We start from the raw sequence: 24,173 nt of genomic DNA, 5'->3' as shown, positions 1-24,173 counted from the left end.
TTGTTGTTCAAGAGTGGGGAATTTAGGGATTGATTTTTAAATACCCTTCTCAGTGCATACATTTGATCATTCCCCACTTCGGTTGCCTCTTGTCAAACATAAGTTACAACTTGACTCTGCCACCCTGATGTAACATATCATGCGTTAAAATAGAGCAGCTGATGCAACATTGCACCTGCCGCCACTTGTTAGAAGAGCATTGCAGACAAAAATACTGCATGTCACTATTTCTTCCTAACCGCTACAATGGCCTGATGCAGTACTCCAACACCATGTTCAAATCAAAAACAGAACAATTGGTCTGGAGTTATTGTGATGAAGTATTGCATTTTTATAATAAATCATTGGCCATCATCTGATTTTCCTCCTTTGTTGTTGTTGTCAAAACATACGGTAAGTTAGCACGGCTCATAGATCATGATAGTTTGTTTTGCATTGTCTTTGGTAGCTTATTGGTAGTGATGGGTACCGATACGGTAAATGGGTTATACTTGTATAGCGCTTTTCTACCTTCAAGGCACTCAAAGCGCTTTGACACTATTTCCGCATTCACCCATTCACACGCACCTTCACACACTGATGGCGGGAGGGTGAAGTGTCTTGCTCAAGGACACAATGGACGTAATTAGGTTGGGAGAAGCTGGGGATCGAACAAGGAACGCTCAGGTTGCTGGCACGGCCACTCTCCCAACCGCGCCACGCCATCCAACGGCACCAATTCCCGGTACTTATGTGTGTGTTCATACAATTTTTTTAGTTGAATATTTAACATAAATATATAATAATTACAACTGTTCTTTCCAGTTCCTATATCTTGATGTCTTACACTTCTAAGTTCCATTTGCATGCATAATATAGTACACTTTGCATACAGTTGCAATTACAAGATGTTAGATGGCAGTGTTGTATAGACTACGGCTAGAAAGCCAGGAAGTAGTTGTAAGTTGAATGTGCCTGTATTGTCTTTTGTTGACCCCCATAAAGTGTTCATACTGTAAATATTGTATTTATTACACATCGACTGTTTGATTGTAACATGCAGCTTAGTTGTAGTTTTGATTACATTTGAAGGTGTTCGCTATGTAAAATTACTAATACTAATCAGTAGCCTGTGTTTGGCATTTCCAATGTAAATTAGCATTGAGCTAGCACATTTTCAAAAGTGGAGCGTTATTGTACTTTCAAATGCCTTATTTTTGCGTTGTTGGCATGGAAAATTGCAACATGACCTCCAGGCAGTCCGGCTGAGTCCGCTCTGAATGTATAACTGCTTGTTTTCTTTCTCGCAAAAAAGGTTTTACAATATGGCATTGTTTGATCTTACGTAAATCGACACTTGGTAGTACACTACCAACCAAATTGTGTGTCATCATCATTAAGGGCAATAATTCTGGGTTTGTCAAGGACAAAAAAAAACAATTGTGGGAAGCAGTTTGTTAAATTGTTTTGGTAGAGTTGTAGGTTTTGGTCTCAGGCTTACTGATCTTGAATTTCAAGCGCTAAAGCTTTGTACCCGATGAATGCAGCAGTGTTCTTCTACAAGCCAATCTCAAACCAATAACGCCTCCTCCTCACTCCACTCCTTTGCCAATCTTGGCAGTATGTTTGAAACAAGCAACGGAACAATAGCTTCTATACAAACCAATGGTTCAATTGTTGTGAAGTAATTATTATGCAGACTCCAGGTATTGGTTAATTAATTTTACATTGACTTACAGCCAGGGGCGCCAAAAAGGGGGGGTAAAGGAGACAGATTCTAGGGGCCCATGATGGAGGGGGGCCCAGAGAGGCCCCTAATGATGATGAAATTATAATACAGAAAAAATAATGACACTGTGTTGGGGGCCCTGTAAAGATTCTTTTCATGGGGCCCAAAATCCCTGCTTACAGCTGTAGCACCTACATAAACCTTGGATTGCTCAGGGAAAACAAAATCACAATGTACTGTTGTCACAAAGCTTTGATTAGTGGGTTGCTTTTTAGCAATGACAAACATATGGTTGCATTGATCTCGTGCATCTGGATTATTTATTTTATGAAAGGATGTTTTGTGTTTTAATTGAAAAGTAAAAACAATTGTCCTGCAATCCGAATTTCAATTTCACAAAGCAGACTATGCTGAAGATGAGTCACAGTGAGTGGGAGTTATTCTGGCAAAACATTTCATACCTTTTCACAATGTTATTGAATACTTTCCGTGTAATGTTAACCCTGTAAGACCCCTCGTTGTAAAATTACAACGTTACCTTTAACCATCCTAAAAAACAATCTGTTTTTTTTTAACCACATTTACATAGTCATTGGGTCCTATTGTTCAGTCTCACAATGCTATTGGATCATACGTTTGTTTATAAGTCACGCCTTCTGGCCATGAACTCACACAACCTCTCAAGGTTTCCTTCGAACAACATCTATTTGTTTCATTGGACCTGATTCATCAGATTCAAGTAAGTAAAATGTCTTTTATATATTTTTTGGTTGTTATTACAATGTCTAGAGCATGTACATATGTAGTTTTTGTGGAACAGATGCATCAAATTGCATTTAGAGCTTGTTATATAATTGTTGCAATTATACAACATTGGGTGAATGTGGTAGTCAAATAGCTGGCTTGTTGCAGTGGGCTCAAACAGGTTGTATTCCCTCCACTACATCACTGCCTGAAGTATTTTCTCTATACATGGATAGTATACATTCTACCCTTGTGTTGTGTTCTGGTCAAATTTGACTGATTTAAAAGTTTCATCTCTAAAAATGTAGTTAATTGATCAGCCTGACCTAAAATTCCATAACTTCAGTTCAGAATTCAGTTCTGGGGAAAGGAATTTTCCGGACTGTTTGGATATAATGGGGGTATGCATGATTTCCTTTTAGTATGACAATTAAAGCCATTAAGCTATTTACATTTACATTGATGGAATTTGGACACTTTTGTCCAAAAGCGACTTACCAGGCAGACACTATTGTCTACCCTGATCACTTGGTCCACCACCTGTTGCTGATGTGATGCCACGCAACAGATTCCAATCCCTGTTGACGTCATTACAATTTGTAAACAACATGACAGTATCTGAGACGGAAAAGAAAGACAAACTATGGAAACTCAGACTCTGGCTTGATTCATTCAGAGAGAAATGCCTGCAGGTGGTACCAGAAGAGCACAACTTTGTGGATGAGATGATGATGCTGCAGACACTGCAATACAGGATACACCAACACACAATGCATAAAGTGTGATGTCCGCCTTTGTTTTACAGACGACAGGGACTGTTTTTAGGACTTTCACCACCAATGACGACAGGGACTGTTTATAGGACTTTCACCACCAATGAAAGACTTCATGACCAATGTCATGAAAATAAAAAAAGAGGGGGAAAAAGCGTTTAAAGGTTTTATCTTGTTTCATAATTTTTATATTTATAATAGATGACTTCATAAAAATATAACTAATATGTGATTATTATTAATGGTATATACCGTTGGGGGGATAAGTAAGCAATCAACCCTGCAAATGAACCCTTAGTTGTTTCTGACAACGTGAGTACAAATACAGAAATTATGCTCCCATCAAAGCCCAATGTTGCAATATTACAAAATTTCTCTAAAAACGTACATAAACATTTTTTTTTAAGTCTTCAATTTCTGCATCAAATGCCTCCTACAACAACATCTGAAAGGTCAAATTTTTTTTTTAATGTTTTTCTATATACAGGGTTAATCGTCATTGTTGGATTAGGACTTTCCTTTCTTTGCACTGGGATCATTTTGCTCCTTTATAGATAACTGTGACCAGTATGTGCAGCAATGCACACTGTTTTTTTTATTATTTTGTGTTGCATCTCATCAAATATTATATTATGCATTATATTCCTACTGCTTATCCAGTACAGGGTCAACCCCAAAGTTCAAACCCCACTCACCTCAACTACCCAGTGTGCCAAAATTTAAGCTCCTGCACTCCTTGGTTACCCACCAAAGCTGGCCCCGAGGCGTCACAAAACAGCTGCTCCCACCAGCTCAAATTGACATCTGTAATTTGCATCCCGGAAGGGGGGTAGGGGTTCAGCAGAGCGAGCAGAGCTCTCTCCACTGAGGTTGCTGCCTGCTTCTTCACCAACGGGGGTGCTGTTGGCTCCGGCTCTACTTCCTTCTCCAGTGTCACAATGTACAGGGCACCCTCCATAGAAGTACAGCTTGGCGTGGATGGGAGACTGGTACCAGAAGGTGTTGAGGGAGCTGGCGATGGAGGAACCATCTTATCCGGTAGTGGGTCAGCCGATGTCACTAGCTCCACAAGCTCCAGCCGAGCCGTCTAGCCGAGATCGCCAAGCAGTCACGCCCGCTCCAGCTGAGCTCACTTTTGCTTCAAAGTCCGATCAAGTCAAACTCACTCGAGCGTCAAGGCTCGTTCAAGCTAAGCTCGCTCCAGCTAAGCTGCAACCTCCTGTATGACTTCCGCCGCCTGTCCTGCATCCAGCCAAGCTGCTACCTCCTGCAGGACGTCCACCGTCTGTCCTGCATTCAGCCAAGCTTCCACCTTCTGCACAGCCTCCGCTGCCAGTGCTATGTCCACCACTCTGTAGACACCACCAGCTACTCCAGTGAGCCTGCAGACAGTGCCATCTTTGTCTCCAGTGAGTCTGCCGCCACCGCCACCATCATTGTCTACAGTGAGTCATCCGACGCCGCCACCATCCACATCTCCAGTTGGTCTGCGCACGCCGCCACCATCCTCGTCTCCAGTGGATCTGCCGCCACCGCTACCATCCTCGTCTCCAGTGGATCTGCCGGTCTCCCACACCTGGATGGCCAAGAGTGTGGCCTTTCCATGGATGCTCTCTGCGCCACTAGCAGCAATGCCCAGACGTGGACCTTCACGACTTCTAGAGCGCCGTCCTGGCTCAGGTCAGCCTCATAAGCCACGAATGTGGCCTTTATATGGATGCCCTCCACACACACACACACACACATACACACACAGCAGTTTAGAATTGTAATTAGACAATAAATAAAATAGATTGATAAATGAAAATTTACTTCATAACTTCCCTATGATTAATAAATCGCAATGTCTGTGTGTTTGTTTTCTTCGTTTCTTGCTTTCAAAAAGGTCGATGAGGGTTCACTCTGTGCATCGCTCCAAGTGAATGCCAAATAAGACTGATATGTATTCTGGTATTTGTCTAATATGTCAATGTACAAATCAGATTTCAATATATTCAATTTGAGTGTGTTTATTTAATTGCAGAATTAAATAAACAGAGTCAATCCTCATCAGTCATCTACAATCTTTTTTTTAAACATTTGTTTATTAAACATTTTTTGACTAAACAGTTAACAGAATATAATACAATATACATTAAATGTTCTTTTCACGCCCCCCCCCCCAAAAAAAAGAAATAGAAAAATCAGTCACATAGGTGAAATTAAATATTGACATAAAGCCACAGACAACTGCACTTCTAAATGGCCCCAACATGGTGCAGCAATACACCAAAACAAACAAAAGGCTCATCAGTCAACCACAATTTAATCACGTCTCAATCGGGATCAAGCTGGAGATCAGTCTCTTTTACATATTTCAGGAAACCACCCTATACTTCCCAATACTTCACAGAACAACAATTTAATGTCAGCCTAATCTTTTTCAGTTTGAGGTAAAAAAAGAACATCTTTAATCCAGCGGGTGTGGCAAGGAGGCGCTGTTGCCTTCCAATTCAACACAATGAGTCTTCGAGCCAATACAGAGGTGATTTCTACAAGATTATTTTGGGATTTGCTAAAACAAAATGACTGAGAGGCTACCCCAAACTGTGCGCTTAGAGTATTCGGATCAATATTGTCGCTAATTACCAAAGACAAAGTATTGAACATTTCAGTCCAATAGCTGCACAGGGATGGACAAAGCCAAAACATATGCATTAAATTAGCTGTAGACTGTTGACACAGATAACATAATACCAATATTCCATCATACATTTTAGCCAGCCGGACCTTGGTATAATAGGTACGACGTATTAGCTTGCATTGGTTGAGGCTGTGTCCAACAGAAATAGAAGACTTATGAACTCTTCGGATAGGGTCACTCCTAAGTCACTCTCCCAAAGTGACTTAATTTAAATTCAGAGACTCAGGATGTAAAAGAAGAATTTTGTTATAAATACGTGTAAATTGATCTTTTTAAAGTTAGGAGCGGTGTCAGAAACCTATCTTACACTGTGTCAGTCGGTACATTTTGAAACCTTGGGTGAGTATTACGAATAAAACTACGGATCTGTTGATATTTAAAAAAAATGTTGGTTAGGGAGTGAAAAATGTCAACAAAGTTGCTGGAAAGAGGCAAAAGTGATGTCAATGTTTAAATCTTTAATGGTGTTGATCCACTGACTTGATTATCTTATAAAGTCACTGTCAAAAAGAGAAGGAGGGAAAGCATGATTAGCAGTGATGGGTGCAAGACTAATGGTGTTGATCCACTGACTTGATTATCTTATAAAGTCACTGTCGAAAAGAGGAGGGAAAGCATGATTAGCAGTGATGGGTGCAAGACTCTCCTCTCTGAGCTGCCACCTTACCGTGGTAGAGGAGTTTGCGTGTCCCAATGATCCTAGGAGCTATGTTGTCCGGGGGCTTCCATGCCCCCTGGTAGGGTCTCCCAAGACAAACAGGTCCTAGGTGAGGGATCGGACAAAGAGCAGCTCGAAGACTTCTATGGAAATGCAAGAACCGAGACTCAGATTTCCCTCGCCCGGACGCGGGTCACCGGGGCCCCCCTCCGGAGCCAGGCCCGGAGTTGGGGCACGATGGCGAGCGCCTGGTGGCCGGGCCTGTCCCCATGGGGCCCGGCCGGGCACAGCCCAAAGAGGCAACGTGGGTCCCCCCTCCAATGGGCTCACCACCCATAGCAGGGGCCATAGAGGTTGGGTGCAATGTGAGCTGGGCGGCAGCCGAAGGCAGGGCACTTGGCGGTCCGATCCTCGGCTACAGAAGCTAGCTCTTGGGACGTGGAACGTCACCTCGCTGGGGGGAAGGAGCCTGAGCTAGTGCGAGAGGTAGAGAAGTTCCGGTTGGATATAGTCGGACTCACCTCAACGCACAGCAAGGGCTCCGGAACCAGTTCTCTCGAGAGGGGCTGGACTCTCTTCCACTCTGGCGTTGCCAGCAGTGAGAGGCGACGGGCTGGGGTGGCAATTCTTGTTTCCCCCCGGCTCAGAGCCTGCACGTTGGAGTTCAACCCGGTGGACGAGAGGGTAGCTTCCCTCCGCCTTCAGGTGGGGGGACGGGTCCTGACTGTTGTTTGCGCTTACGCGCCAAACAGCAGCTCAGAATACCCACCCTTTTTGGATTCACTCGAGGGAGTACTTGAGGGTGCTCCCCCGGGTGATTCCCTCGTTCTACTGGGGGACTTCAACGCTCATATTGGCAACGACAGTGAAACCTGGAGAGGCGTGATTGGGAAGAATGGCCGCCCGGATCTGAACCCGAGTGGTGTTTTGTTATTGGACTTTTGTGCCCGTCACGGATTGTCCATAACGAACACCATGTTCAAGCATAAGGGTGTCCATATGTGCACTTGGCACCAGGACACCCTAGGCCGCAGTTCTATGATCGACTTTGTAGTTGTGTCATCGGATTTGCGGCCTCATGTTTTGGACACTCGGGTGAAGAGAGGGGCGGAGCTTTCTACCGATCACCACTTGGTGGTGAGTTGGCTGCGATGGTGGGGGAGGATGCTGGACAGACCTGGCAGGCCCAAACGCATTGTGAGGGTTTGCTGGGAACGTCTGGCAGAGTCTCCTGTCCGAGAGAGTTTCAATTCCCACCTCCGGAAGAACTTTGAACATGTCACGAGGGAGGTGCTGGACATTGAGTCCGAGTGGACCATGTTCCGCACCTCTATTGTCGGGGCGGCTGATTGGAGCTGTGGCCGCAAGGTAGTTGGTGCCTGTCGTGGCGGTAATCCTAGAACCCGTTGGTGGACACCGGCGGTGAGGGATGCCTTCAAGCTGAAGAAGGAGTCCTATCGGGTTCTTTTGGCTCATGGGACTCCTGAGGCAGCGGACAGGTACCGACAGGCCAAACGGTGTGCGGCTTCAGCGGTCGCGGAGGCAAAAACTCGGACATGGGAGGAGTTCGGGGAAGCCATGGAAAACGACTTCCGGACGGCTTCGAAGCGATTCTGGACCACCATCCGCCGCCTCAGGAAGGGGAAGCAGTGCACTACCAACACCGTGTATGGTGCGGATGGTGTTCTGCTGACCTCGACTGCGGAAGTTGTGGATCGGTGGAGGGAATACTTCGAAGACCTCCTCAATCCCACCAACACGTCTTCCTATGAGGAAGCAGTGCCTGGGGAATCTGTGGTGGGCTCTCCTATTTCTGGGGCTGAGGTTGCTGAGGTAGTTAAAAAGCTCCTCGGTGGCAAGGCCCCGGGGGTGGATGAGATCCGCCCGGAGTTCCTTAAGGCTCTGGATGCTGTGGGGCTGTCTTGGTTGACAAGACTCTGCAGCATCGCGTGGACATCGGGGGCAGTACCTTTGGATTGGCAGACCGGGGTGGTGGTTCCTCTCTTTAAAAAGGGGAACCGGAGGGTGTGTTCTAACTATCGTGGGATCACACTCCTCAGCCTTCCCGGTAAGGTCTATTCAGGTGTACTGGAGAGGAGGCTACGCCGGATAGTCGAACCTCAGATTCAGGAGGAACAGTGTGGTTTTCGTCCTGGTCGTGGAACTGTGGACCAGCTCTATACTCTCGGCAGGGTCCTTGAGGGTGCATGGGAGTTTGCCCAACCAGTGTACATGTGCTTTGTGGACTTGGAGAAGGCATTTGACCGTGTCCCTCAGGAAGTCCTGTGGGGAGTGCTCAGAGAATATGGGGTTTCGGACTGTCTGATTGTGGCGGTCCGCTCCCTGTATGATCAGTGTCAGAGCTTGGTTCGCATTGCCGGCAGTAAGTCGGACACGTTTCCGGTGAGGGTTGGACTCCGCCAAGGCTGCCCTTTGTCACCGATTCTGTTCATAACTTTTATGGACAGAATTTCTAGGCGCAGTCAAGGCGTTGAGGGGATTCGGTTTGGTGGCTGCAGGATTAGGTCTCTGCTTTTTGCAGATGATGTGGTCCTGATGGCTTCATCTAGCCAGGATCTTCAGCTCTCACTGGATCGGTTCGCAGCTGAGTGTGAAGCGACTGGGATGAGAATCAGCACCTCCAAGTCCGAGTCCATGGTTCTCGCCCGGAAAAGGGTGGAGTGCCATCTCCGGGTTGGGGAGGAGATCTTGCCCCAAGTGGAGGAGTTCAAGTACCTCGGAGTCTTGTTCACGAGTGGGGGAAGAGTGGATCGTGAGATCGACAGGCGGATCGGTGCGGCGTCTTCAGTAATGCGGACGCTGTATCGATCCGTTGTGGTGAAGAAGGAGCTGAGCCGGAAGGCAAAGCTCTCAATTTACCGGTCGATCTACATTCCCATCCTCACCTATGGTCATGAGCTTTGGGTTATGACCGAAAGGACAAGATCACGGGTACAAGCGGCCGAAATGAGTTTCCTCCGCCGGGTGGCGGGGCTCTCCCTTAGAGATAGGGTGAGAAGCTCTGTCATCCGGGGAGAGCTCAAAGTAAAGCCGCTGCTCCTCCACATCGAGAGGAGCCAGATGAGGTGGTTCGGGCATCTAGTCAGGATGCCACCCGAGCGCCTCCCTAGGGAGTTGTTTAGGGCATGTCCGACCGGTAGGAGGCCACGAGGAAGACCCAGGACACGTTGGGAAGACTATGTCTCCCGGCTGGCCTGGGAACGCCTCGGGATCCCACGGGAGGAGCTGGACGAAGTGGCTGGGGAGAGGGAAGTCTGGGCTTCCCTGCTTAGGCTGCTGCCCCCGCGACCCGACCTTGGATAAGCAGAAGAAGATGGATGGATGGATGGATGAGTGCAAGACTAAAAACAGTCTGCAAGCCAAAATAGTGCCTAAACTGAACCCAGATCGTAAATGTTGTTTTTATGATTGGATTTTTCGTAAAAGTTAATCTTGATGAGTGAATAATGAGTGAATAGGAGAGTGAGCCTAAGAGATACTGGTTTGGTTGAGTTTGCCTCATAACCAGCCAAAATGGAGAAGGATCAAATGCTTTATATTGCAGCCATTATTTAAGAATTCTTGGTGGCCCGGTAGGAAATCCTAAAGTTTGGTAGTGCTAATCCTCCCGACGATTTAGGTGTCTGCAAATATCACTTACGTAACCTGTGAGTCTTTTCATTCAAAATGAAGTCTGGAACACTGGAACAGATAGGAAAGTAGGAAGTAAATCCATTTTAACCGAGTTGACAAGAGCCACTGTAGATAAGTTAAGTAAGGACTAGCGATCAAAATCTTCCTGAATTCAGTGGAACAAAGTTGGCTTTATAAAGCTTTGCAAGCGTATGTGTGACCTGGACACCCAAGTATGTGAAGATCCGCAAGGCTATTTTAAAGGGAAAATTGTGCAGAGGATATTTCTTAGCAGCAGAATTTATAGGAAATATTTCACTTTTTACCCAAGTTCAATTTGTAAAAAAGCTTGGAGAGTACTTAAGGCAGCAGGGACCAGGCGGAGATGTCCGAAACATATAGAAGGTCATCTGCATAGAGAGAGACTTTCACCTGCAAATTGTGCCCGTATTAAGCAGGTTTGTACGAAGCGCTATTGACTGAGGCTCAATGGCAAAAGCAAAAAGCAATGGTCTCATGGGGCAGCCCTGCCGGGTGCAACAGTAATGGCAAAAATATTCCGATTTAATGCTATCCTGACCGAAGCCTCTGGAGATGAATAAATGAGCTTAATCCATGAAATAAAACTGTTACCAAAGCTGAATCTCTCAAGGGCATAAAATAATTAATTTCACTCCACTCAGTCATATGCCTTTTCAGCATCCAAATATATCATTGCCTCTTCAGTGTCAAGAGCAGGCACAACATACAATATATTGAAAATACTTTGAAGATTAGAAAAGGAGTGCCTATTCCGAATTAATCCAGTTTGATTCACATTAATAATAGAAGGGAGAATACTATCCAGATGTAAAGCCAGCAGTTTGGGTAATAATTTAAAGTCCACATTTTACAGGTTAATAGTATGATACATAGAGCACATCAAAGGGTCCTTGCCTTTTTTCAAGAGGAGAGAAATTGAAGCTTGATTGAGCGTTTGCGGAAAGCGGCCATATTTTAACAATTCATTGTACATGTCTAATAATAGGCTGGCAAGCTTATGCCAACATTTTTAGAAAAATTTGGGAGAACAATGTTCTAGTCCCGAGGATTTTCCTTTTTGTAGCGATAGCGCTTTAAGATTCAATTCTGCAACAATAGTTGGTCTCTCTAAGTCTACTGCAGCAGACTGATCAACCGTGGGGATGTCCAGATTGGCAAAGGAGTAGAACAATGACAAGATGAGTAGAGGGGCGCATAGAAATTCCTAAATATATTATTGATCTCAAGATCATCTGTCACTATAGCTGAATCGGATTGAATCTGCAGAATATAATGGAATGCTGATATCTGGCGTAGTTGATGAGCTAATAATTTACCAGCTTTATCGCCATGTTAATAAAACCTAGATCTTGAACAGAGTATTTGTTCAGTAGCACGGTCTGTCGCAAGGACATCAAGTTCTGCCTGTGCAGAGAGCATTTCCTTGTAAGTGTCTGGGTTTTGAGAGGTAGAGTACAAGTTAACTAAAAGAGATATGCGTTGTGTCAAACTAGTGAATTTATTCTTCCTGAGTTTTTTATCATAACTTGTATAAGATATTATCTCCCCTCTAATGTATGTCTTCAGCGCCTCCCAGAGTACAGAAGCCAAAATCCCGGGAGTCTTGTTCAAGAGCAGAAAAAAATGTATTTGACACGAAACAAAATCCACAAAGTCCTTATTTAAAAGTAATGGCATATTTAGATGCCATGGTGCATGTGTGGTTGTTAGGTTTTTTCTAAGAGTAATCCACTGAAATTGTAGCAAGGTCAGAGATAGCAATTGCATCATATTTGCATATAGAAATAGTTGAAAGTAACCAATGCGGGTGAAAGTCTGATGAACGTTAGAGAAGAAAGAATATTACCCTCTGGAGGGATTAAAAAAACACCAGATATCTGAAACAGATAATTCTTCCATAAAAAAACTGGATTCCCTAAGCAGAGCTTGACGGTGGGCAAGTTTTGGGTGATAAGCAATCAAGCTGGGGGTCGAGCCAACAGTTAAAGTCTTCTCCTAGTACTAAATAGTACATTGACAAGTCAGGGAGATTCAGAAAAAGACGTTTGAAAAAGGTGTCATCGTCATGGTTGGGAGCATAAACATTTACGAGGGCTACTGGAGTGTTGGAGATCAGGCCCGTGACAATGACATACCTCCCATTGAGATCAGAAATACTATTCGAGTGTACGAAAGGAACTGATTTATGTACAAACACCAAAACCAGGGAAGTTGGCACGTTGTGTAAATGGTAAATAAAAACAGAATACAGTGATTTGCAAGTTCTTTTGCAAATCATTTAGGGATTTCACCATTTATGGTCCATCATAAAGGTTTATAGAATCTGGAAAAATCACTGCACGTAAGCGATGATAGTACGGACCTTCGATCCCTCAGGCGGTACTGCATCAAAAAGGGACATCGGTGTCTAAAAGATATCACCACATAGGCTCAGGAACACTTCAGAAAACCACTGTCAGTAACTACAGTTGGTCGCTACATCTGTAAGTGCAAGTTAAAGCTCTACTATGCAAAGCAAAAGCCACTTATCAACAACATCCATAAATGCCGCCGGCTTCGGTGGGCCCGAGCTCATCTAAGATGGACTGATGCAAATTGGAAAAGTGTTCTGTGGTCTGACGAGTCCACATTTCAAATTGTTTTTGGAAACTGTGGACGTTGTGTCCTCCGAACCAAAGAGGAAAAGAACCATCCGGATTGTTACAGGCGCAAAGTTCAAAAGCCAGCATCTGTGATGGTATGGGGGTGTATTAGTGCCCAAGACATGGGTAACTTACACATCTGTGAAAGCTCCATTAATACTAAAAGGTACATACAGGTTTTGGAGCAACATATGTTGCCATCCAAGCATCGTTATCAAGCAAGCCCCTGCTTATTTCAGCAAGACAATGCCAAGCCACATGTTACAACAGTGTGGCTTCATAATAAAATAGTGTGGGTACTAGACTGGTCTGCCTGTAGTCCAGACCTGTCTCCTATTGAAAATGTGTGGCGCAATATGAAGCTTAAAATACGACAATAGATACCCCAGACTGTTGAACAACTTAAGCTGTACATCAAGCAAGAATATGAAATAATTCCACTTGAAACGCTTCAAAAACTGGTCTCCTCAGTTCCCAAACATTTACTGAGTGTTGTTAAAAGGAAAGGCCATGTAACACAGTGGTAAAAATGCCCCTGTGCCAACTTGTTTGCAATGTGTTGCTGCGATTAAATTCTAAGTTAATGATTATTTGCAAAAAAATAATAATTTGTTTCTGTCATGTCTGTGTAATCATGTTTTGTTTTAAGTCATGTTTTGTTTAGTTTCTGGCTTTTCACTCCCTTGTCTTGTTTGCATGATTACCCATTAGTTTCACCTGTTCCACGTTTGAACTCATTGTACACTCTTGTTTGTCACCATAGCAACCATTAGTTTTCACCTGTCACGTCACGCACCTGTTTCACGTTTTGAGTCACGCACCTGTTTTCGTTAATCATGTCTGTGTTATTTAAGCTTTTCATTTTCTGTTGTTCGTCCTGACGACATCCCCGCATTTATGCCCCCTGTCACACTCTGTCCACCTCTGCGTACTTCATGTCCATGCCAAGTAAGTTTGTTTATTATTGCCAGAGTTAGTGTTTTTTGTTGTTCATAGTTTTTTGCCCCCGTGCAAGTCTTTTGTTTTTGTTAGTCAAGTTTGTACATCCGCCTTGAGCGCGCCTTTTGTTCCTTTGAGTGTTATTATTAAATATGTATTCACCTACAAGTCATATCCAGTCCAATTCACTTGCACCTCGGGAGAACAAACCAAGCCATAGTCCAAGTCTTGACAGATGTCGTCAGCAAAAAAGTTCTCCCGCAAGACATTTGGACAAATTTGACGAGGGAACATGGGCGGTCCTGCGCGCGATGGAGGAGGAAACGCTGCGCTACTCCTCCGTGGAGCGCAGAGATATGATGTGGGGGCCAAATGGAAGACTGGTGCCAATAAACTCCGTGTGGACCCACGACATTGGCGCGTCGCTCCCGTCCCGGAAACGTCGCCGAGGACGAGGAAAGACTTCCGCGAGCCTGCAGGACACGCCGCTCCCACAAGCCCCTCCCCGTCCGGGCGGAAGCAAGCAGCAGTCTGCCCGGCTTCCCCAGGATGACATCACAGCCCAGGATTTTTTTTTCAATACTTTTTCGTTAGATCACCCGCCTCCAGCTAAAAACTCTGATGCCATGTCTTTGATAAAACATTATCAAAACATGTTTTTAGAAATTAGGTCTAATCAGTCCAAGCCACGTCCCAAATTTCATGCCCCGCCCCCCAAGACTCAAGTCCCGCCCCCGTCACAATTTCTTTCTTTTTTTCCGCCCACACAACCCCAGGTGGGGGATAAAAAAACCCATTGTGGACAACTTAAAAGGGAAGTTTCAGCCCCCCTCCAGACTTCCCTCCGCCCACCCCTAGAGAGAGTTCCAGATTGCAGGGAGCGCGTCTGGTATCCGCCCCTTGAGGGGAGGGCTGGGGTCGGGAGCTGTGTTGGTGGGGTGGCTCTGCATCACCATGTCAAGCCACAGCCTCCAGCACGGCCGCCACCACCAGTCTTCCGACCTGTCAAGCCACAGCCTCCAGCACGACCGCCCTCACCAGTCTTCCGACCCGTCAAGCCACAGCCTCCAGCACGACCGCCCTCACCAGTCTTCCGACCTGCCAAGCCGCAACCCCCAGCTAGGCCACCTCCACCTGCTCCAAGGCTAGCACCACGGCTAGCTGCTCCAAGGCTAGCACCACGGCTAGCTGCTCCAAGGCTAGCACCACGGCTAGCTGCTCCAAGGCTAGCACCACGGCTAGCTGCTCCAAGGCTAGCACCTGTCGCTGCTCCAAGGCTAGCACCTGTCGCTGCTCCAAGGCTAGCACCTGTCGCTGCTCCACGGCTAGCACCAGACCCTCCACACCAAGACCCACACCAAGACCAAGACCAAGACCCACACCAAGACCAAGACCAAGACCCACACCAAGACCAAGATCAAGACCCACACCAAGACCAAGACCCGCCATGCCAAGACCCACACCAAGACCAAGACCCACCATGCCAAGACCCACACCAAGACCAAGACCAAGACCCACGCCGAGTTTCGCCGCTGGACGTGTCACGCCGAGCTTCGCCGCTGGACGCGTCACGCCGAGCTTCGCCGCTGGACGCGTCACGCCGAGCTTCGCCGCCTGACTTGCCACGCCGAGCTGCCACGCCTGCCAAGTTGACGACGCGCCTGCCTCCTCGTCGGCTACGGATATGGCCGCTACCTGGTCGCCCGCCACGCCAAGTGCGCCCACCTCCCAGACGGCCACGAATGTGGCCAATCCCTGGGCGCCCGCCTCGCCTGCTGCAGCGGCGTTCCACTCGCCGCCGCCACTTGACACTGCCTCGGTGGATTCGGGGCCACTTGGGCTGGCGACCCACCGCCATGTCCCCCTCCCGCCCTCCCATGACTTTTGTTAAGTTTTTTCTTGGACATCTGGTATCTGTCCTTAAGGGAGGGGCTCTGTCATGTCTTTGTAATCATGTTTTGTTTTAAGTCATGTTTTGTTTAGTTTCTGGCTTTTCACTCCCTTGTCTTGTTTGCATGATTACCCATTAGTTTCACCTGTTCCACGTTTGGACTCATTGTACACTCTTGTTTATCACCATAGCAACCATTATTTTTCACCTGTCACGTCACGCACCTGTTTCACGTTTTGAGTCACGCACCTGTTTTCGTTAATCATGTCTGTGTTATTTAAGCTTTTCATTTTCTGTTGTTCGTCCTGACGACATCCCCGCATTTATGCCCCCTGTCACACTCTGTCCACCTCTGCGTACTTCATGTCCACGCCAAGTAAGTTTGTTTATTATTGCCACAGTTAGTGTTTTTTGTTGTTCATAGTTTTTTGCCCTGTGCAAGTCTTTTGTTTTTGTTAGTCAAGTTTGTACATCCGCCTTGAGCGCGCCTTTTGTTCCTTTGAGTGTTATTATTAAATATGTATTCACCTACAAGTCATATCCAGTCCAATTCACTTGCACCTCGGGAGAACAAACCAAGCCGTAGTCCAAGTCTTGACAGTTTCTCAGTTCCAATATTAAATATCTTGTCATTGCAGTCTAATCAATTGAATATAAGTTGAAAAGGATTTGCAAATCACAATTATACAAACGGCAAATTAATCAATAAGATAATAGAGAGAAATATTTAGTCGTTATTTTGATAAAACACAGGAACTATACCATGTGAATAAAGTACAACATAATCGATAAAAAGGGCAAGAAATCCCATGCTTCTGGTATCCATAGTTCTCAAGCTCCAAAATAGCGGTGGCCAGCTAGTATGTTAGCCTCCTAGACAGAATCTTGGGAAATTCCTATTTTAATGTTTTTGTCAACAAAGTCCCCCGCCTCTGTCGGATCATCGAATCTGTGTGTTTGGCCTTTGGATAAAATGATCCGCAACGTCACCGAAAATAAACGTGCGTGTGATCCAAGACGGGCTTGTCTCCAAGCTGCATGATCCCCTGCAAAAACTGAGCGGTGACCCCTCACAGCCCTCGGGGAGGCCCACCACTCAGATATTATTCCACCTCGAGCGGCCCCCCAGATTGTTGCATTTTTTGAAGAGGAGATCCACGGTGGCAGATAGCTTGTTGACGTTAGTGCAGAGATCGGTTAGCTCGTTAACCTAAGCATTAGCAGCGAGCGCCAGGCTGGCAATGGCCCTGCCATTGGACGAGGGGATGCTCTCGAATGACTCCATAACAGCCACTATCTCTCCTCTGACAACAGATTTAAGATTGTCGAGGATGTCTACTCGCATTTCGTCCATCTTCTGACTTACCCACTTACAAAGGACCGAGAGTCCTCCATGATGTCTGGGTCCGTAGACGCACAAGGCTTGGAGCGGCTCAGCTTCTCCGATTTCCCTCGGCCAGACATCGCGATATTTACAGAGGCAATTTACAAAAAACAAGCTGCATACGACAGGTTAGAAAAAATATGATAGAAATGACGGTTAAGTGCCGATAAAACATAAAAACGCCACATTTCCACGGCGCTGCTGCTAAGCACATCCTTATTTATTTATTAGCCTTTATTTAACCAGGTAAAATCCCATTGAGATCAAAGATCTCTTTTCCAAGGGAGACCTGGCCAAGAGGGCAGCAGCAAGGTTACATTAAAAACAGTAAACAAATACATAAAACATCACATTTACAACATTAAAACTTGCTCACATGACACATGTGCATACAGACAAGGTAGACTGCAGTCCTTTCACAGAAGCTTTAAACTCATTCAACGTAACTAGGGTTTGAAGTTTAATATTCGATTGTAGGTTATTAAAAGCATTCGGTGCTGACAACCTAAATGCTTTCTTGCCCAGTTCAATTCTTACTTTGGGGACGACAAATTGCAGAACATTCATTGAACGAAGATTGTGACTTCCTTGTTTCTTTGTTAAAAGACAAGACAGATAAGATGGAGTGATACCCAGAATGGTTTTGTAGATGAAAACATACCAATGATTGAGGCGTCGAGCACATAAAGATGTCCAGTTAACCATTGAGTATAACACACAATGGTGAGTAAGGGGAGCGCAGTTGGTGATGAATCTCAGTGCCCCGTGGTACACACTATCCAGCTTGTGGAGACAACCAGCAGTAGCATTCATGTACAACACATCTCCATAGTCAATAACAGGTAAAAAGGTTGTTTCCACCAATTTCTGTTGCACAGTAAAAGAAAAGCAAGACTTGTTTCTATATTAAAATCCCAGTAAAAGTTTCAGTTTTTTTACAACATACTGAATGTGCTCCTTAAAACTCAAGTGGTCATCAATTAAAAATCCTAAATATTTAAAAGCAGATACATCCTGCATTGTCCATGCCCAACTGGAAGTCAGTCATGTACAATGTTTGTTTCGGTGGATGGAGGCAGGGCTGCTAACTTACCGTATTTTTCGGAGTATAAGTCGCACCGGAGTATAAGTCGCACCTGCCGAAAATGCATAATAAAAAAAGGAAAAAAACATATATAAGTCGCACTGGAGCCCGGCCAAATTATGAAAAAAACTGCGACTTATAGTTCGAAAAATACGGTACTCACATAGGATGCACGGACAGAGAGCTTCGCTGGTCGTAACTCGCTACTGAAAAGCACAAATAGAAAAAAAGTTTATTGCCATTAAAATGAATACTTGCATTTTTATTAATAAATATTATGATTACATTAGTGGGCAGTACGGTGAATTAGTGCATGTGCCTCACAATACCAACATCTTAGGTTTGATCCCCCGGTCTTTCTGTGTGGAACTTGCATGTTCTCCCCGTGACTGCGTGGGTTCCCTCCGGGTACTCCGGATTCCTCCCACCTCCAAAGACATGCACCTGGGGATAGGTTGATTGGCAACACTAAATTAGCCCTAGTGTGCGAATGTGAGTGTGAATGTTGTCTGTCTATCTGTGTTGGCCCTGCGACTTGTCCAGGGCGTACCCCGCCTTCCGCCCAAATGCAGCTGAGACAGGCTCCAGAACCCCCCGCGACCCCGAAAGGGACAAGTGGTAGAAAATGGATGACTGGATGGATTACATTAGTGCAGTGCTTCTCAATTATTTTCTGTTATGCCCCACCGAGGAAGAAGAACATATTTCGCGCCACCCCACTCACCACTGCAACTATATTTCACATAATTAGTCTATAAAATTGTTATAGTCCACCTCTGCATAACATTCTCTCCCTATTAACATTGGTCTTTCTCCATCTCCGACAGTAGTAGTCACAGTGAAGCCAAGCGCTACATATACTTTGTCATATTCCTCGCCTTAGCTTTCGGGTGACTTTTGTCTCATTATCTCTGTCTCTCTGCATTTTTATTCGTCCCTGTAAAATATTTTTCCCTGGTATCTCCTACTCTGGGCTATGTGTGCGCATGCTCGGTGCAAAAAAACCCTTACACCATAGCGCTAATACTCCATGCGCCACCTACTGTAGTGGATGTTCAATTACACTTAATTTTAGTAAGGCAAAAAAAAAAAAGCATTTACCCTGGCATCGTACTGCACCTTCCCAGGGGGCCCAACTCACTATGTGAGAAGGACTGAATTAGTGCTTGATCTGGTCTGCTGAAAATAATATCGTTTATCATTATCAGCAAATATTTGTGGGACAATATATCATTCAGCAAAATGTGTTATCGGCCCTGACCTACTTGTAAAGGTAATGTGTTAAAAATCATCCGGATCACTCCCAAGATCAAATAATTTGTTTTTTTTTATCCCATGTCTGACATTTCCTGAAAGGTTGACAATAAAATGTTGAATACTGCAAAATATCACATCTAATAAAGCTTTGATCAACGGTGTTTCTTATCTATACTGAACAAAAATATAAACGCAACACTTCTGTTTTTGCTCCCATTTTTCACAAGTTGAACTCAAAGATCTAAAACTTTTACTATATACACAAAACTCCTATTCCTTTCAAATATTGTCCACAAATATGTCTAAATCCGTGTTAGTGAGCACTTCTTCTTTGCCAAGATGATCCATCCCACCTCACAGGTGTGATATATCAAGATGCTGATCAAATGGCATGATTATTGCACAGGTGTGCCTTAGGATGCCCATGAAAAAAGGCCAAACTGAAATGTGCAGCTTTGCTTTATTGGGCTGTGAGTGGGTCAGAAAAAGAGTCAGTATCTGGTGTAACCATTATTTGCCTCACGCAGTGCAACACATCTCCTTTTGCATAGAGTTTATCAGGTTGTTGATAGTGACCTGTGGAATGTTGGTCCACACCTCTTCAATGGCTGTGCAAAGTTTCTGGATAGTAGCAGGAACTGGAAAATGCTGTTGTATCCGCCAATCCACAGGATCCCAAACATGCTCAGTGGGTGACATATCCGGTGAGTATGCTGGCCATGCGAGAACTGGGATGTTTTCAGCTTCCAGGAATTGTGTACAGATCCTTGCAACATGGATCCTTGCCATACATTGTCATGTTGCAACATGAGGCAATTGTCACGGGTGTATGGCACAACAATGGGCCTCAGGATCTCGTTATGGTATCTCTGGGCATTCAAAATGCCATCAATATAATGCGCTTCCGTTCGTTATACATAATATACACTTGACCATACCATAAGCCCACCCCACCATGGGCCACTCGATTCACAACGTTGACATCAGCAACCTCACCTCACATGCTGTCTGCCACATGCCCTGAACAGTGAAAACTGCGATTCATCCGTGAAGAGAACACTTTTCCAACATGCCAGATGCCATCAATAGTAAGCATTTGCCCACTCAAGTCGGTTACAATGACAAACTGCAGTCAGGACGAGACCCCGATGAGGACAATGAGCATGCAGATGACCTTGCCTGAGACGGTTCCTCACAGTTTGTGCAGACATTCTGTGGTTATGCAAACCAAGTGTTGCAGCAGGTGTCCGGGTGGCTGGTCTCAGACGATCATGGAGGTGCACCTGCTGGATGTAGAGGTACTAGGCCGGTGTGATTCCAGATGGTCTGCAGTTGTGAGGCCGGTTGGATGTACTGCCAAATTCTCTGAAACGCCTCTGGAGACGGCTTATGGTAGAGAAATTAACATTCAATTCAGCAGCTGTCCGGGTGGCTGGTCCCAGACGATCATGAAGGTGCACCTGCTGGATGCGGAGGTCCTGGGCTGGTGTGATTCCACATGGTCTGCAGTTGTGAGGCCGGATGGATGTACTACCAAATTCTCTGAAACGCCTTTGGATACGGCTTATGGTAGAGAAATTAACATTCAATTCACGGGAAACAGCTCGAGTGAACATTTCTGCAGTCAGCATGCCAACTGCACGCTCCCTCAAAACCTGCGACATCAGTGGCATTGTGCTGTTTGATAAAACTGCACATTTCAGAGTGGCCTTTTATTGTGGGCAGCCTAAGGCACACCTGTGCAATAATCATGCTGTTTAATCAGCATTTTGATATGCCACACATGTAAAGTGGGATGGATTCTCTTGGCAAATAAGAAATGCTCACTAAGACAGATTTGTGAACAATAATTGACTTGGAATAGGTCTTTTGAGTATATACCTAGTAAAAGTTTTAGATCTTTGAGTTCAACTCATGAAAAATGGGAGCCAAAACAAAAATGTTGCGTTTATATTTTTGTTTTGTGTAATTGCAGTATATGTTACTGTATATGTGACAGGCTGAAGCTTAGAGGTGACAGAGCTTTCGCCGCTGCTGTTCCCAAGCTCTGGAACGACCTACCTCCGAGTGTTAGACAGGCCTCCTCTCTTCCTGTTTTTAAATCTCTCTTAAAAACATACTTTTACTTTTACACTGAGTGATATCCATCCTGCTATGGCGCCCCATAATACACCTGCTGTGAACCTGCTTTTATGTTTTTATGTTCTATTTATTTTATATATTTATTTTTTATTGTGCTCTGTTTGTGTTGTGTTGTGTTTGCTCGGTTCTCGTATTATCTTCTAACCTGCCCATTGTACAGCACTTTGGCTACCCCTGTGGTAAATTTTAAATGTGCTTTATAAATAAAGTTGATTTGATTTGATTTAGTGGTAGCATGGTGGAGTAGCAGGTAACACACACAGTAAAAAGTACTTCCACTAAGAAGTGTACTCCAGTTTACTTACTAGTTGGTCGTTTGTTGTGATAAAAAATACCCAAAAAAACAAAAGTCATGTCTTGTGCCGCTAGCTGGCTGTCAGCAGATACACGATCTTGTCAACTTGTTCATTCCTTCTTGTCTCTCAGCCAATCAGCAATCAGCACAGTGGAGGTGCCCTTCCATACTGCTTATTCTGTTCAGGACAATATAGGAGATGGTGCCAACTTATTGTGAGAGGCTGGGTGTATCCTGGAATGAGTCCTAGTCACTTAAAGGGAAACTGCACTTTTTTGGAATTTTGCCCATCCTTCACAATCATTATGAGTGAAAAGAAGACACTTTTTTTTTCTTTCGCTTTCTAACATATACAACTCGGCTTGTTCTAGGTGGATAGCAATGCAGCTAATGGGAGCAATCAATTCTACCTCTAAATCACTTTAAAATACATTCAAAACCGTCAACAATACTTCATTTATGTTCTGTAACCCGTATGATAACCAAGCTGTAGCGACATTGTTATTGTAAGACCGTACACCGAGGAAATATTTTTCTATCGTAGTAACTAGGGATGTCCGATAATGGATTTTTGCCGATATCCGATATTCCGATATTGTCCAACTCTTTAATTACCGATACCGATATCAACCGATACCGATATCAACCGATACCGATATATACAGTCGTGGAATTAACACATTATTATGCCTAATTTGGACAACCAGGTATGGTGAAGATAAAGTACTTTTTTTTTTTAATTAATAAAATAAAATAAGATAAATAAATTAAAAACATTTTCTTGAATAAAAAAGAAAGTAAAACAATATAAAAACAGTTACCTAGAAACTAGTAATTAATGAAAATGAGTAAAATTAACTGTTAAAGGTTAGTACTATTAGTGGACCAGCAGCACACACAATCATGTGTGCTTACGGACTCTATCTATTGCAGACTGTATTGATATATATTAAAATATAAAATGTAGGAACCAGAATATTAATAACAGAAAGAAACAACCCTTTTGTGTGAATGAGTGTGAATGAGTGTAAATGGGGTAGGGAGGTTTTTTTTTGGGTTGGTGCACTAATTGTAAGTGTATCTTGTGTTTTTTATGTTGATTTAATAAAAAAACAACAACAAACAAACAAACAAAAAAACGATACTGATAATAAAAAAAAAACGATACCGATAATATCCGATATTACATTTTCAAGCATTTATCGGCCGATAATATATTAGTAGTAACACAACGGCGTGTTTCAGTATTAGCCGTAAAAGCTAACTACAGCAAGAGATAAGCTAGTTTTCTACAACAACACGAAAAGTGTTTGGGTTTGTAATGCACAACACAATGCAAATAAGACAACAATTTGTACTGACTAAAAAACATGAACAATCATGTTACAGTATCTGTAAAGTATTAGCCCACATTTCATTTTTTGTTTGTACTCAGCTTAGCTAGCGGCTAGCTGCTAGCTAGACAGCGTATGTAGTTGAACTAACACTCGTGGCGTGCTGCGTGTATCATGATAGATATTAAAGTGACTCACTCGATGGACAGTTGTTCGTCTAGTCCAGCTGGTCCTGGACGTTTCCTGTTGATTTTGGGTAAGCAATCAATTTATGTCAAAATAGCCTGGTTCCAAGTTCCATTTTTATAACGTCAAAATTGCTTTCATCGCCCTCTCCCGACTTCTGTCTACTCCAGCTTCTCACTCTTCCTTAGTGCTGGCTTCTATAAGAAGTAGTTCATTCTCAGTATATTTAGCTTCATATATATAAGGTTGTGATTCATCATTTGTCCAAAAATAGTCGTCTTCGTTGTCTGTTACCAAGTCTGCCATGGTTAGAAAACACACTCGTGTTTGATTCCGGAAGTACGGATACACATGTTGCCAGAAGTGAGACGTGGGCTGTTATGGGAACTAGAAATTGATGCGCGGATAAATTAGTCCCAAAAATTATTACATTTATCGAAATACGGTAAGTATTGAACATATTACATATTGTTATGCATGTGTGTGTTACTACACTATATATAGACTTACAGTGTGTATATAAAACGTTGATGGAGGGTTTTGAAGTTGTTTTAGAGGGCTTTGAAGGATACAACGGATAATATAAAAGTGGGTGACATTGTTATCACCAGGAAAGATGAGGTCACCTACCTATGTTCCATTCTAGAGGCTAATCTTTCCTGTGATAAAATGGCAATCAAGGTAATCAAAAAGGTCAACCAACAAACGAGATTTCTCTATAGAATCTCCTCTCTGGTCAACAAAAGCACCATGATGGTTCTGGCGGGAACTCTCGTTC

At 44.2% G+C, this 24,173-nt stretch overlaps 1 protein-coding gene across 1 annotated transcript in view; it reads left to right on the top strand.

Annotated features, from left to right (window-relative positions):
* Nucleotides 1-2,313: 2,313 nt before the first annotated feature.
* alk (ALK receptor tyrosine kinase) overlaps nt 2,314-24,173 on the top strand; it is a 946,171-nt gene continuing 924,311 nt past the window's right edge. The window contains exon 1 of the mRNA XM_061968449.1: nt 2,314-2,447. The gene's annotated coding sequence lies outside the window, so the exon portion shown is untranslated. The remainder of the gene's footprint in view (nt 2,448-24,173) is intronic.

This window comes from Nerophis lumbriciformis, linkage group LG08, assembly GCF_033978685.3.
Source record: "Nerophis lumbriciformis linkage group LG08, RoL_Nlum_v2.1, whole genome shotgun sequence".
In the NCBI taxonomy this organism is placed as follows: domain Eukaryota; kingdom Metazoa; phylum Chordata; class Actinopteri; order Syngnathiformes; family Syngnathidae; genus Nerophis; species Nerophis lumbriciformis.
Note: the sequence above shows the minus strand (reverse complement) of the source record. Positions and strands in the feature narration are given on the sequence as shown.